This window comes from Vulpes lagopus, chromosome 1, assembly GCF_018345385.1.
Source record: "Vulpes lagopus strain Blue_001 chromosome 1, ASM1834538v1, whole genome shotgun sequence".
NCBI lineage: Eukaryota > Metazoa > Chordata > Mammalia > Carnivora > Canidae > Vulpes > Vulpes lagopus.
Window position 1 is genome coordinate 7228860 of NC_054824.1, and position 15352 is coordinate 7244211.

Consider the following 15352-nt stretch of genomic DNA (forward strand, 5'->3'; position numbering starts at 1 on the left):
CCGCCATACTACCCATTGGAAAGAGAGCTTGTGGGAAAGAGGCTCTTTGGAGATCACTGGGGACAAAGAAGTTAGCTTAACAGTTGAATTTTTATTTTCTGAAGAAGCTGGAAGCCAGTGAGGCAGGACAGCAGAAATTACAAGGGCGAGATGTATTGAGAAGATATTTTTTTTTCCTACAACAAAAAATATTTGGGAAACGTTTATATTGAGTCCAATAGACAAGGCCCTGCCGTCCCCGCTGCCCCAACCTTGTCATCTAGTGAGAGGAGAAAAGACATTAATTTAAATCACACAAAAACAAATGTGTTGGGGCACCTGGGGGTGCTCAGTCAGTTAGGCGTCTGCCTTCGGCTCAGGTCATGATCCCAGGGCCCCGGGATCGAGCCAGTGTTGGGCTCTCTGCTCAATGGAGAGTCTGCTTCTCCCTCTCCCTCTGCCATTCCCTCTGCTTGTGCTCTCTGGCTCTATCTCTCTGTCAAATAAATAAAATATTTTTAAAACAAAACAAAAACAAATGCGTAATTGTGGGTTGAGAAGCAGCACGCAGGAGAGGCCCGCGGTGGCAGGGGTGGTTGGATGTGTATCAGGACAGCTTCCCTGAGGAAGTGGAATTCAAGTGGAGATCTAAAGGTTGAGCGAAGGTTATTTAGGCCAACTGAGTGGAGTGGGGGCCAGGTGAGAACATTCTAGCCATTGGGAAGGGCATGAGTGACGCACTGTCATGGGGACATAAATCAAAGAAACCTGGTTGACCAGGCCACAGAGAATTAAGCGCAAGAAGAAGTGATAAGAAGGTTTCGGGTAGGAATCAGACTTGGATCCTAAAAGCATATCGTACTTGCTCATGGAAGGTGGAATTGAAGGGGTGGGAGAGCAAGCAGGGAGACCAGGTAGGGAGCTCTTAGAGGGGTACAGGGTGGCCTGGACCGGGGTGATGACCACAGGGCCTTAGAGAATGGGATGGGTTGGAGTCATATTTAGGTGTAAATTTGGCAAAAGAAAAAAAAAAGCAAAATAAAAAAACCTGTGCTTAGCTGAATGTGGAGGCAATAAGGGATGCGGGGGAGGGAGGCATGAAGGTTTCTCCCTGGGGAATTGGGTGGGTGCTGGGGCTGTTCATTAAGTTAGGGAACCCTTGAAAAGAAGGTAGTGATTTTAGACATTTCGGACAGATTAAGCTGGAGGCGCCCTTGAGACCTCCAAGTGGAAGTAATGGGGTGACTAGATCTGAACCTCAGGGGAAAGGCCTGGAATAGTAGTGTCAGTCTGGAAGTTACTGGAGTATGAGGGTTATTGAGGTTGGGGATATGAATGAGGCCACAAAGGCAGAGTATGAAAGTACGAATGTGTACAGAGATGTGGCTTCATTGGTCAAATTTGTCTGGAAAACACGGGGTTAAACATACTTAAACTGGATTCTTTGCAGCAGGACCTCTCAGGGGGCTTTAAAAGGCTGTGATGGGGGTGGGTAACTGGGTGGCTCAGTCAGTTAAGCATCTGCCTTCAGCTCAGCTCGTGATCCCAGGGTCCTGGGGTCGAGCCCCACATCAGGCTTCCTGCTCAGTGGGGAGTCTGCTTCTCTCTCTTTCTCTCTCTCTCTCTCTGCCCTCCACCTCGTGCAAGCTCTCTTTCTCTCAAATAAACAAAATTAAAAAATAAAAAATAAAAACCTAATCACTGTTTGTATTTCTGGAGGGGATAAGAAAGACTAATGAACACTGGGAATCTCTAAACGCCAAGACACCTTAATCCAGAGATTCCTGAACTTTTTTTGATCACAGAATCCTTCAGTCACAGGGCATCTTACTGCACTAGAAAACTCTTCCTGACAGTGAAGTACGGCAACCAGAGCACTATCTTTTATTTCCTTTGAGGATAAAACCAATAGCAACCCTCATGTTCGAAGTGTGCCACCTTTGACTGAGTGCTTTCATATCACTTCTTATTCAACTCCCAAAATAACCCTGTTCTGGGGGGTGGGGGTGGTCTTAGGACCCCAACCTACAGATGAGGTTCAGCTGTGTTACGTGGCATACCCAATGCTCAGTGTCTCAGGCTGGTGAGGGGAAGACCTGGAATTAAAACCAGGACAACCAGGTCACCAAGTTCAATGTCGTGTTCAGCTTTATGACCTTGGCTGTTCCCACATGAAAACACGTGGGCCTATAACGATGTCATGAATTTAATAGTTGTGAGGCTGATGCTTGGATCCTCAGAGCCTTCATCTAGTAGCTGAAAAGCCTCTGCTTCTGAGATGGCTGCTGGCTGGCTTCCTCTTAACAACCTAGGAATGGGGGCCCCTGGGTGGCTCAGTGGTTGAGCGTCTGCCTTTGGCTCAGGTCATGATCCTGGAGTTCCAGGATCGGGTCCTGCATCAGGTGCCCCACATGGAGCCTGCTTCTCCCTCTGCCTATGCCTCTGCTTCTCCCTGTGTGTCTCTCATGAATAAATAAATAAAATCTTAAAAAACACACACACACACACACACAACAAACCTGAGAATGGCTACACTGAATCAGACCCAAGGTTCACTGACAGTGGAAGCACCTGGTTGTCCTCAGGAGCTCAACGTGAAAGGCGAGAGCCATACCTCCAACATCCCGGCTTCTCTTTGATAGTCAATTATGGATCTAACACCCATGAATTTATCTAAAATGTACAAAAACTTATTTATTATTTTGATCTTGTATCACCTCTTGAGATGATGAGACATCTTGAGATGTCTCTAAGTTCATCCTTCCTGCTATAAGACCTTTTATTAATCTTTTGTATGTTGATTAAAAATTAGGCTATGAGAAGAAATACATTTCTCCAAGAGGGAAGATTAGCCTTAGAGATAGACAAGCCAAGACTATCGTTCGAACATGAACACAGGACTCCTCTTTCCATAAAATTAAATATATGCCCCTACTAGTGATGTCCTTAAATAGCATCCAGGAGTTACTCCTCTGCTCAGCCAGTCTCTCAACAGACAGACACAGGACTCCTCTTCCTGGCGGAAGTCTGTGCTGGCTGTAGTGGGGGAACATAGAATATATTCCCCATTAAGGAATTTTTGGGATTTTTTATTATATAAAATTTCGTGGAAGTATATTTTCAGAAAGGTACACAATCATAAATGTTCACAAAATACCTATGCTCATGTAATCACCACTCACGTCAAGAAATAGTGTTTATCGGCTCCCCGTAAGTTAGCTGGGCCCACTTCCCAACACCACGTCTTCCCTTCTTCCTAGAGGTAACTGGTCTTCTGACCATGTATTAGCTTCCTATTACTGCTCTAATAAATTAGCACAAACTTCGTGGCTTCAAACAATATTCTCTTATAGTCCTGGAGAACAGAAATCCCAAATCAGCCTCGCTGGGCTAAAATCAAGGTGCTGTTGGCAGGCTTCATTCCTTCTAGAGGCTCTCAGCAGAGTATTTCCTTGTCTTTTCCAGGTTCTGGAGGACACCTACATTGCTTGATTTACGGCCCCCTTCCCACATTTCCAATGCCAGCATCGTAGCATTTTCTCTCTGACTGTGATCCTCCTGCCTTCCTCTTATTAGGACCCTTATAATTAGATTAGGCCTACTTGAATGATCAAGGAAAATCTCCTCATCTCGAAACCTTTAATTTAATCACATCTACAAAATCTCTTTTACCGTATACGGTAATATACTCCAAGGTTCAGGGGATTAGGACACAGATATGTTTGGGGAACCACTGTTCAGCCTACCACAGACCGTAGCACCATAGACTCACGGTGCCTATTTTGAACCTTACGTCAATAGTCATACACTCCTTTCACGAGGTCTTTTGATTTTAAACAGTCTTCAGGTTTAGAGTAGTCTAATTTATCAGTCGTTTGCTTTAAGGTTAGTGCTTTTATGTTTCTTTAAAGAAATATTTACTTACGTACCCCACCCCCCAAAACGAAGATACTCTATGTTTCCTCTGCTTGTTATGTTACCTATCATTTTTAAACCTACAATCCATCTAGAGTTAGTTTTTGTGAATGCTGTGAGGTAGTTACTAAGGTTCATTTTTTTCCTGATGCGGATACCCATATGATCCAGTAGGATTTTAAAGACTGCCTTTCCCCCACTGGTCTGCATTACCCTTTTTATCTTCAACATCTGTTTAGGAACCATACCATGCTATCTTAATCATGGTAGCTTTTAAGTAAATCCACATAACCACTGGTGCAAGTTCTCTTATTTGGTCATTCTCCAGTATTATCTTGGCCATTTCTGGCCTTCTGTATTATCATATAAATTTCAGAATCAGTTTTACCAGTTTCTTGGAATTTGACTGGGACTGCACTGAATCTGTAGATTACGTGGGAAAGCATGTTTATTGTAATACCTACATCCTCTAGTCCTTGAACATTTATTTGGGTCTTCTATAACTTAGTTCAGTGACATGATATTCTTTTTGCACAAAGAAAGGGGTTGCACATCTTTCCCTGGATTTATTCTTAGGGGTTTACTGTTTGTTATGTTATTAGAATGCTGTATTATCATTTAAAAGTTTTATTTTCTGATTTTAGTATATATAATGCAATTGATTTTTCATATTGATCTTGTACTCGGCTATCTTGCTAAATTCATTCGCTAATTTACATAGTTTGTAGGTTCTTTTGGATCTTCTCTCAATAGCTATAACTATATAAATATGTATGACATACATACTCATATATATTTCTCCTTAGTATCCATGATGCTGATGAATAATGGCAGTTTTATTTCTTTTTCATTCTTATTTTTCTTGTTTTATTGTACTAGCTGTGAATCTCCAGTGAATAGATGTGATAACAGATATCTTTGTCTCATTTCCAAATTAGGGAGGGATTATGATGTTTGCTGTAGGGTTGTTTACAGATGTCTTTATAAGATTAAGGAAATTCTTTATACTTCTAGTTGGCTAAGAATTTTTTTTTAATCATGAATGAACACTGGATTTTTTAAAGATTCTTCATTCATTTGAGAGAGCAAGTGAGAGCATGAGAAGGGGAGAGGGGCAGAGGGAGAAGGAGAAGCAGGCTCCTCACTGAGCAGGAAGCCTGATGGGCTCAATCCCAGGGCCCCAGATTCATGACCTGAGCAGAACTTACCTGATGGAGCCACCCAGGTGCCCCAATATTGAATTTTTAAAATTGTTTTTTCTATATCTATTAAGATAATCATAAGGTTTTCCTTTTTATTTTGTTCATGTGATGAATTTACATTAATTGAGTTATCTTGCTTTTTAGGTTGAAATAATTTTAGATTTACGGAAGAGTTGCAAAAACAGTACAATTTCCTTATACCCTTCTCCCAACTGCTCCAAATGCTCATTTATACAACTATAGGACAACTGTCAATACTTAAATAACATTGGTATATTACTTTTAATGATACTATGTCCTTTATATAGATTTTACTAGTTTTTTTCATGAACGTTCATTTCAGGATGGCATATTGTGTTTAGTTGTGGTATCTCCTTAGTCTGTTCTAACCTCTGACAGTTCCTCAATCCTTCCTTGTCTTTCTTGACTTTGACACTTTTGAAGAGAATTGGTCAGGTATTTTGTTAAACTATCCTTCAATTCAGGTTTGTCTGGTGTCTTCTCACAATTAGATTGAAGGCTTTCATGCTTGAGAAGTTTGCTGCAGAGGTGATGAAGCTCAAACTCAGAACTCCTGAGATCAAGAGTTGCATGCTCCACTGACTAAGCCAGCACCACTCCCCACCCCCACCCTCCCCCGGCCCTTGTATTCTCTTTAAAGGTATGATCTTTAGGCAACTGGGTGGCTCTGTGGTTGAGTGTCTGCCTTGGGCTCAGGGTGTGATCCTGGGATCCCAGGATCGAGTCCCACATGGGGCTCTCTGCAGGGAGCCTGCTTCTCCTTCTGCCTGTCTCTGTCTCTGCCTCTCTCTGTGTCTCTCATAAATAAATAAAATCTAAAAAAAAATTAAAGAATAAAAATAAAGGTATGATCTGTGGTGAGGTGCTCTTTTTCATTCCTGATATTGATACTTTGTTTCTCATCTTTCTGGATTATTCTTGGTAGAAGTTTATCAGTATTACCAATCTTTTTGTGGAACCAGCCTTTGGGTTTGTTGATTTTCTCATTGTACATCTGTTTACTATTTCATTCATTTTCTGTTTTATGTTTATTGTGTTTCTACTTTCTTGGCTTTAATTTGCTGAGTTCCTCCTTCCCCACCCAATTTCTTGAGATAGATTCTTAGATAACTGATTTCCAGCTTTTCTTCAGCATTTGCATTTAAAGCTACAAATGGCTGTCCCTACTCAAGCACAGCTTGAACTGAATCCCACATGTTTTGATATGTTATATTTTTATTATCATTTAGTTAAAATGTTTTCTCATTTTTCTTTGATGCACAGATAATTTAGAAGTTTGTTTTCTAAAGATGTGGGGATTTTTCTAAGTATCTTTTGCTATTGACTTCTAGCTGATTTTTATTGTGTTCATAGACCAGAAATTCTCCCAAAGAAATAAAAGGTAAGAACACTTACATTCATTTTATGAGAGCAATTTAACGTTAATACCAAAACTGAACAAAGATATTATGTGGGAAGACAAAAGGAACGGAAAAGATTTTTTTTTTTTTTTACCAGAGGATATGCTCATTTATTCCTCGTGTGAGAAGAAGTGGTCAGGACAGGATGTACGGAGAGTACAAGTCAACTGGTGTTAGTCTTAGCTGCTCAACTCAATCTGGAAGTCAATTTATTTGCAAAGGATCTACCATCATGAGAAAACATTTATGAAAATCTTCATCAGTACAAAGCCCAGAAGCTCCACTTAGGGGCAACAAACATGGCTGTGATGCTGAACAACTCTGGTCTTTCCCATAAAACAAGTAAGATCTAACTGACAGAGTATACTGACCCTTGAAGCAGCAACCCTCAGGTTTCAATATAGGCCTGGGTATTTTTTAAATAAGTAAGGCTAGAATGAGCTATGGAGTTTTTAAGAATATATTGAGTGATAGATGGCGATTACATCGGGTGATCTGAACCAAATGATACTTTCTCTGGGTATAGAAGTTTAGGTTAGCAGTTATTTTAGCCTTTTGTTTTTATTTTTTGAATAGAAAGCTATTTATTGGCCACTTTATTTGCAATAAAGTAAACAAGATACAGTTGGATAACATTCTGACTCCTACAAAGTTAATTGTTTTTCCTAGTTTCCACTGAACCAGGAACTCAAATACTGAGAAATTGAACCTGCATGTCAGGAATAAGTTTCCATAAAGAAAAAACATTCAAGTCAAGAATTTAGATTATAGGGGTTTGTTCACCCATTTATTCCAGCTGGTCCTAAATTGCAAACACCTCTAACCATCTGATTATGATTAGGTTTCCATGAAGGAAGTCCTAGACATTCCATAAATCATGATCTTTTAGTTAATACAGAACAGAGATTTCAACTTCTTGAAAAGGAGTGGTTCACTAAGAAGGAATCTTTAAATATCCGTTTAACTAAGTTTTGCTTACCTAATTAAAACACACCAGGACTCGTCTACTTTTCTCATTTGGGTGGGGTGGTTGTTGGTAGTGATAAAATTTTCCTTTCAGGGATCTTGCAAATAAACTTGTATATGACTATAGATATGGATATGGATTCTGATACAGCTGCTTTAAATTGTCTGATTTAAATTGTTTACATTATATTAAATTTTCAATTAATTACAACATTTGAAAGGTTAAGGCTTCAAGAAAATTTCAATTTACTTCAAGTGATTTATTTCTTAGGTTGCTAAAAATGATGGCATCTCAGAAACATGGGCTTATCCATGGTTATGAAATGCCATTTATATTTTGGTGAATGTTTATTTTTTTATTTATTTATTTTTTTGATAGTCACAGAGAGAGAGAGAGAGGCAGAGACACAGACTGAGGAAGAAGCAGGCTCCATGCACCGGGAGCCTGATGTGGGATTCGATCCCGGGTCTCCAGGATCGCGCCCTGGGCCAAAGGCAGGCGCCAAACCGTTGCGCCACCCAGGGATCCCTTTGGTGAATGTTTAAAGAAAAAAGAAAAAGAAAGAAAGAAAAAGAAAGAAAAACCATTTATGTATGCATTTTTTTTTAAAAAAGATTTTATTTATTTATTCATGAGAGACACATAGAGAGAGAGGCAGAGACACAGGCAGAGGGAGAAACAGGCTCCATGCAGGGAGCCTGACGTGAGACTCAATCCCAGTCTCCAGGATCACACCCTGAGCTGAAGGTGGCACTAAACCACTGAGCCACCCGGGCTGCCCATATGTACGCATTTTTATGTACACACACACGTACACACACACAAAATAAAATAAACAAAACACCCAGAATAGTCCTTAGGCATATAGGAGTTAAACACAAATTCTGATTGACTAATGATTTTGAAGATTTTCCCCAACATTGAGAACCATTAGGTGTTCTCGAATGCAGGGGAATAACATCCCATAGTCTCAAATAGTCTCCTATCATAAAGGAAGCAACTCCAGAAAGCTTTTATTTTTTCAAAGTAACCAGAGCTATAGATGCAAAAAAACCCCAGCAACTCTCCCAATAGTTCTTCAAAACAAGCATATCAAACTTGATTTTCATTAAAATGTTATTTCTTCACACTAATAAATCAAAAAAGAAGATCCGTATTTTATTTATACGTATATAAATTATTGGAAATGGAAATAATTATTGAGCTTCATCTTCTGGATGAGAATGGCAAATTAGTCTCCCTTCATAAGAAACAATCACCCCTCAAGGACACTCCCCACTTGCCTCTTCTGCCAGCACCAGGGGGGCCTCACCTGAACCTTTCCATTTCAGGACAGACATGAATTCTCCACCACTGCCAGTGGCACTACTTACTCTTTCAGGATCAAGAGCTCTGGCAAAGCTCCTGGGGCTGTCCACAGGGTCTCTTTTCTTCTTTGATTTGCTATCATCAGATTCCCGGTCAGATAGAGACTGTCTTTTTGTACCGTCTTTTTTTTTTTTTTCCTCAGCTTTTTGAGAAGTAAGACATGCTTCAATTAACTCTGGACAATCTAAATTTTCTCCAGGTTCCCAAGTATTGTCAGCAAGTCTCTTCCACTTCAGGGAATCCTCTGCCTTCCCATTTACTATCCCTTGGTCCAGTACATTCCCCCCACAAATTCTTCAGACTTTGCCTCTTCTACTTTTTTTACTCTTTTCTTTCTGTTTCTTCCTCATTTTTTGCAATGTCTTTTTATGGGAGGCCTTTTTTTTTTTTTTTCAGGTTTGAAAAGCTATTATTCACCAGCCCAGGGCTGTCGCATCTCAGGCCCTACACACCTCAAGCTCCAGCCACATCCTTCTTTCAGCCTTTTAAAGATATCCTTTCATTGTTTGGCTTCCATCGTTTTCAGTGAAAATTTGGCTTTTATTATTGTGCCTCTGAACAAAATGTGTCTTATTATTTTTTGCACTAGCTGTATTTACAGTTTTTATCCTTGATTGGTTTTCACCTGTTTTACCCTGATGGCTCTACTTGTAACTTTCCTTGTATTTATCTGTGACTCTATGTCTTTTGTCAGTTTTTAATTCTCAGATTATTTTCTCTTCAAATACTGTTTATGCTGCATTATCTCTCTCCTTCTCTTCCAGGACTCTAATTACACAAATGTTTACACTGGGTCCCATGTATCTCTTAAATCTTCCTTTTCTGTATTTCTTAAAATTTTTATCTTGCTGTAACTGTAGTGAGGTCTATGTGTGTATTTTCTTCTGGTCTATATTCCAGTTCATGAATCATCTCTTCAGTTGAGTCTAATCTGCTTTTAAATCCTTCCACTGAGTTCTTAATTTCAGTCCTAGAATTTTTATTAGGCTATTTTTAAAAAATATATTCAGCACGTCTCTTCAAATGACAGCATTTTTTTCTCTTGGTTTTCAGTCATTTGTTCCTATCTCTTGATATGATATGCCCAGTTTTATTGTTGTTTAATGCCAGACACCATGCACGAACAATTGTAGTGATAATCTGAGAATCTGGATGATATCATCTTCCCCCAGAGAAGATTTACTTTGGTTCAGGCAGGCAGTTAGCCAGGAGAATATCTCCTTAGTCTAATCTGAGACTGATTTGAATCATATCTGAGTCTCTGTGAGTGCTGGTCTATTTTCAGACTAGCTTTATTACCAGGGTGTGGTTCTTCAAGGTTCTCAGCTAAAAGACTGAGCTGTTTACCAGGATCCCTCCTTCTGGAAAGCTCTGAATCCTAATTTATGTCTCCTAACCCCTAAGACTGCTGGTAGCCCTGCTCAGCTGCTCAGCATCTCTCCATACGTATTCCGAATCATCAGATGCCTCATGAAGGAAAGTAGCTAATTATGTTAAGCTGCTCACCTCTCTGTATTTCCTTTTTCTCTAACACCTTAGAGATAGAGAGCACAGAACGTGCCAATCCCACTCCAACTTCAGCTCTCAGCCAGCCAGTTTCCAGGGCCTGGTGCTCCTCACCCCTTTGTATCTTTGAGCCTTGGTAATAAACAATGTGAGCCTCCTTCTTGCTATTGGATGGAATTCTATCCAGCTTCCTCCGTACTCCAAAGAATTTTGTTTCCACTGGTGGAAGCCGTCTGAGGTGGGAGACGCAGAGGCTGTAAAATAAGTCTGCCTTAGTTCAAGTCTTGGCTATCACTGTCACTTACGGGACTTTGGGCAAATTGTTTAACCTCTCTGAGCCTTGATATTCTCATTGTGAAATGGAGAAGATGATAAAAATAATCAAGATGACATGAGACAATGTTAGTGGAGTGCTTAGCAAAAAAAAACAAAAACAAAAGCAAAATAAAGGTTGACTACGGCCATTATTTAACTTAATTTAGGGTCCTGGAGTGTGTAGGAAGATCTTAGACGATTGTCATTGGATTCCTCAGTTGAGAGGCAGCCTCGGGAGTGTTGTGGGAGGGGAGCGAAGAGGTGGAAGACAGGAGGTTCTGTGGTTCCACGGGTGAGCAGGAGTTTAATCCCACAGTGATGGCGCTCCTAAGGCTGGGATCCAGACCTTTTGGGAGAAACGTTGCACAATGTATGACTATGGGGAGTCATTGGCCAGGTTTCCGGTTTGCGCTTCTCCTTAGCAAGAAACTGGTTCTATTTCAGAGACGTCACAGGTCTCATCTTCCTTGCAGCTCCTCACTCCAGAAACACTGCAGCTGCCACGGTCCGAGGTTGACCATGAATGGATGAGGCCTTCCACCTCGTGTGGTCAGAAGTGCTCCTCCATGGGGCTCAGGGGTCTCCTACTCACCGAAATGTCTCCTCGGGAAAGTACTAAACATCTATTATTTAGCTCTTCACGTGAACCGAAGTCATGTGTCATTCTGCCCGAGTGTATTTGCATTCTACGCCTATTTTTGCTCCGGAACGAAAGCCAAGAGTCAGCAGGAAGAAGGGGAGCCCTGGAAGAGCCATCTTCCAGGCAGATCCTCTCCCCCCATCCCCACTTCCGGTTCTCATTAGGCTTTGGGTAATTTATTTTTCCTCTATCGGCCGTGACATCCTCATTTAAGGGTCTTGGGTTTCCTTCCAGCTCTGAAAACCTTATCCATGAGAGTGGTGTTAGGTGGAGGACCTGAAGCCGGCCCAGAAATCACGCACAGTCACCCCATACCCCGCCTGACCGGGTGTGAACACCCCCGCCCATCGTGTGCCCTCGTGAGAGCACACTGCTCCTCCCCCACCCCCAGGTGAGTCTTCCCCCTCCTCCCTGAGGACAGGCCTCCCCCCAGCCAGGCTCTGAGGGTGGTGGCAACCAGCCCGGCTCCCCATCCCGGTTCCTGTCTAGCAGATTCACAAGGCAGTTCAAAGAAGGAAGGGCTGATAGAACCGCCCTCCTGCTCCCTCCGTCTCCCACCTGGCTGAGGCTAACTGGCCCGGGCCCAGTGGTTTTGATCTCCGCAGCCTCCCATAAGTAAAAATACTCCAGGCCGCAGCCTCCCGCCTGTGCCATGGCCTCAGCTCCCCAACCCACTGGCCAGGCTTTCGCTCGTGGGCGGGAGGGAGGCAGCCCTGTGCCGCGCTGGAGTCTAATTACGTGCTGAGGAAATAAACCGTGGGCTTCAATTTTAGTGCTGGAAATAGCTACGGCCTAGGATTCCTCTGTCCGGCCTGAGCCGGGTCGGCCCAGGGCTCGCCCTCCGCGCGGCCTTCGGGGTGTGCCACGGAAGCCAGGCGGTGGGCAGGGCAGGACAAGGGTCCGAGGAGCGGCGGCCCACAGAGGCCCCGGGGTTCCGAGGTCTGCGGAGAGGCACACTTCGGGGAGACGGGACTCGGGCCCAGGGCTCAGGCCCCTCCACACCCCGCATCCCCACTGTGCCTCCTAGCCCCCGGCTCTAGAATGTTCTCGCTCTCGGCCTGCAGGGCATCCAGGACTTCGGGGTCCTGCTGAATGCACCTCTGGAGCCTCGTGTGGCTAAGAATGCGAGGCTCTGGCCAACGCTGAGGTCGTTGTCTAGGCAGGTCATAGGACACACGTCGCGTTTCGTGTGTAGCCAACCGTCTCGGGCAAGGAGGATGAGGGAACATCGGCAGATGGGCTTGTGGACAGGGAAGCTTCTGCAGGTCTACGGAATGCCTGGGCGGCTCAGACCGGGTCCTGGGCCCCTGGCCGCCGCCTGTGCCTGGAGGGGAGAGCCGGAGCGGCCTGCTGGGGCACAGGCTGCCCACCCGGGGCCAGGGGCACCACGGGAATGGCACGTCCAGAGGGGGCGTCGGCCTTGCCTTCGGGGGTCCTGGGCCGTTGGTCCCAACCCAGCTCTTCTCACAGCTCCGGGTCACCATGAGCTGTCCCCGGCCCGGGGAGCCCGGACAGGGCCCGTCCCCTCCGCGCCCTCCCTGTCACCCAGCGCACGGCAGGGCCCGACTCACGTGCTTCGGCTCCTTGGCCGGCGCCCGCCCCAGTCCGCAGCGCTGAGCTGCCTCCTGCCGGCCCGCGCGCTCTCACCTCAGCACCGCAGGGCCCGGCCTGAGGCCGCGGCCAAGGACGAGGTCAGCGCGCGCAGTGAACAAGCGGCCCGGGCCGCCCGGCCGACTGCAGGGGACAGCAGAGCCGAGGGGGGGCCTCGCCCGCCGTGGCGGCGGCGGCGACAAACATGGCGCGGGCCCACGGCCAGGCCAGTCCGCCCTGCTTCTGGGGAAGGGAGTTTCAGGGCAGAGCACACTCCAAGGACACTCCAAGGACACTCCAAGGACGGCGGGAGCAAGCGGGCCGACCTGCCACTCCGGGGCAAGGCAGAGGAGGCCGGGCTCCCGGATGCCACCTGCACGCGCCTCTCATCTCTTCAGTCCCTCGGCCTCGCCAGCGTGTCCAGAGCAGCTGCCAGAGCTGCACGTGGCAGGTGCTCTGGGGGCGCAGCCAGCCCCCCGGGTGACGAGGGCTGCACGGAGGAGGGGACACAGGGCCGAGGGCGGGCAGGCCGGAAGGCGCCCGTGGCCGCGTGGTGCACGGACGTAGAAGGCCTCCCAGAGGGTCCTCGGGCCCCCTCCAGGCCTGTCCACCCCTTGACCCCTTGACCCCTTGGCCCTCGCCCAGCGGCCCTTGCTGTGGGGACAGGCGGTGAGAGGACCCTGGCAGTCACCCTGGCTCCCTGGTCTCCTGCTCTTGGCTGTCAGGAGGCTGCTGAGGCCCCGCCTGTCCTCCAGCCACCCCCCCCCCCCCCCCCCCCCCCCCCCCGGGCCGGGGTCTGAGGCCCCAGCACAGGCTGAAGCTGCCGGGAAGGCGGCAGAGGGACCCCGCTCGCCCCTCCAGCCGCACCCTGCGGGGAACCGTCTCAGCCCCCACCTGCGCGTGTGGAGGCGCAGCTGCCTGGTGGCCAGACCACAAAGTCCCCATTTGGAAGATCCCGTTTCCTAACCACCTTGGCCCAACATCAGTAGCAATATTGCCCCACAAGGAGGGCGAGCCATTTGCTGCGGGAGCCACCAGCGCCAGGGCTCGAACACCAAGTTCAGACACGAAGGTCTCCCCTCTGGAGTTAAGGCCGGTTCAGGAAGGAGAAGCACAAAGCTTTCGGCCCAAGTCTCCTCCACGGAGGCCGCTCAGGCCCCCGCCCCCCTCTCCTTAGAACCCAGGGGTCCCCAGCTGTGCCAGCTTCCAGGCCTCCTCTTTAACCCCTTGGTTTCCCCCATCGCTCCCAGAGAAAAGTTAGGCCTCAGGAACCCCGGGGGGTGAGCGGGGGCAGAGGGCACCCACCACGCGGTGCCCGTGGTCTGCGCGCTCTAGAGTCTCTCCTAATTAACACCAAATTAATAATAATTGCAGCCACTTACGGAGAACCTGGTATGACTTACCCGCCGGCATTATTAGCTCGTCTGAGACCTCTCAGCTTTGAGCGCTAACGAGGAGGGAGGAATTGCTTCATCCGTCTTGGGGGAGCATCGAGGCCATGCAGCCAGCAAGCCAAGGTGGGACTGAAATTCGGTTTTGCTCTCTTTCTGCCCACCCTCCACTTTGAGCAAGAGTCGGTTGTCATATGTGCAGATTAAAGACATACTCACCGCTCTTAAAAAAAAAAAAACAAACAAACAAACAAAAAACAAAAAACAAAAAAAACTTTAAAACCAGAAAACACTGGATTGAGGATTGAGGATTGGAAAAACCACGGTTTCTCCCTAACCAGGGGGCTCGTCGACTTTGGACAAGTGCCAGCTTCCTTGAGCTCCCACAACCTTATCTTCAAAATGGTGCAAGTAAAAGTATCTTCCTTTCTTCCCTCTTGGGCTTGTTGGAAAGTCAGATAGATCCAGTTGGGCAAAAACGTCATGAACCGTAGAGAAAGATGCTTGATGACTGACTCCGCCATGGGACACAGCATCTTCTAAGACAACAGAGGTCCACCCGGGTGATCTCACAGTGACTTCTGGGGCCTGCACGCCAGGAGCCTATCGTCTCATTTGTCAGAAACAGGCTCTGAGGCACTCTGTAAGACCCTGTTATTTTTATGATTTGGAAGACCAGAGGTTTATCATAACGACAAACAAGTCCTCTATGACTGAACCTGGCCCATTAAACAGGTGACCCATGGGATGCCTGGGTGGCTCAGCAGTTGAGCATCTGCCTTTGGCCCAGGGCGCGATCCTGGAGTCCCAGGATCGAGTCCCGCATCAGGCTCCCTGCATGGAGCCTGCTTCTCCCTCTGCCTGTGTCTCTGCCTCTCTCTCTCTCTCTCTCTCTCTCTCTCTGTGTTTCTCATGAATAAATAAAATATTAATAAACAAACAAACAAACAGGTGACCCACTGGCAGGAGCCAGATGTGAGCCATTGTCTTCAACCTACAACCCTCCCTTATCACAGGCACCGTTTGAGACTTTTTTACTCTCCCATGGAAAAGAATCA

At 46.0% G+C, this 15352-nt stretch overlaps 1 pseudogene; it reads right to left on the reverse strand.

Annotated features, from left to right (window-relative positions):
- Positions 1-8746: 8746 nt before the first annotated feature.
- On the reverse strand, positions 8747-11967 carry LOC121486285 (annotated as a pseudogene).
- Positions 11968-15352: the final 3385 nt, after the last annotated feature.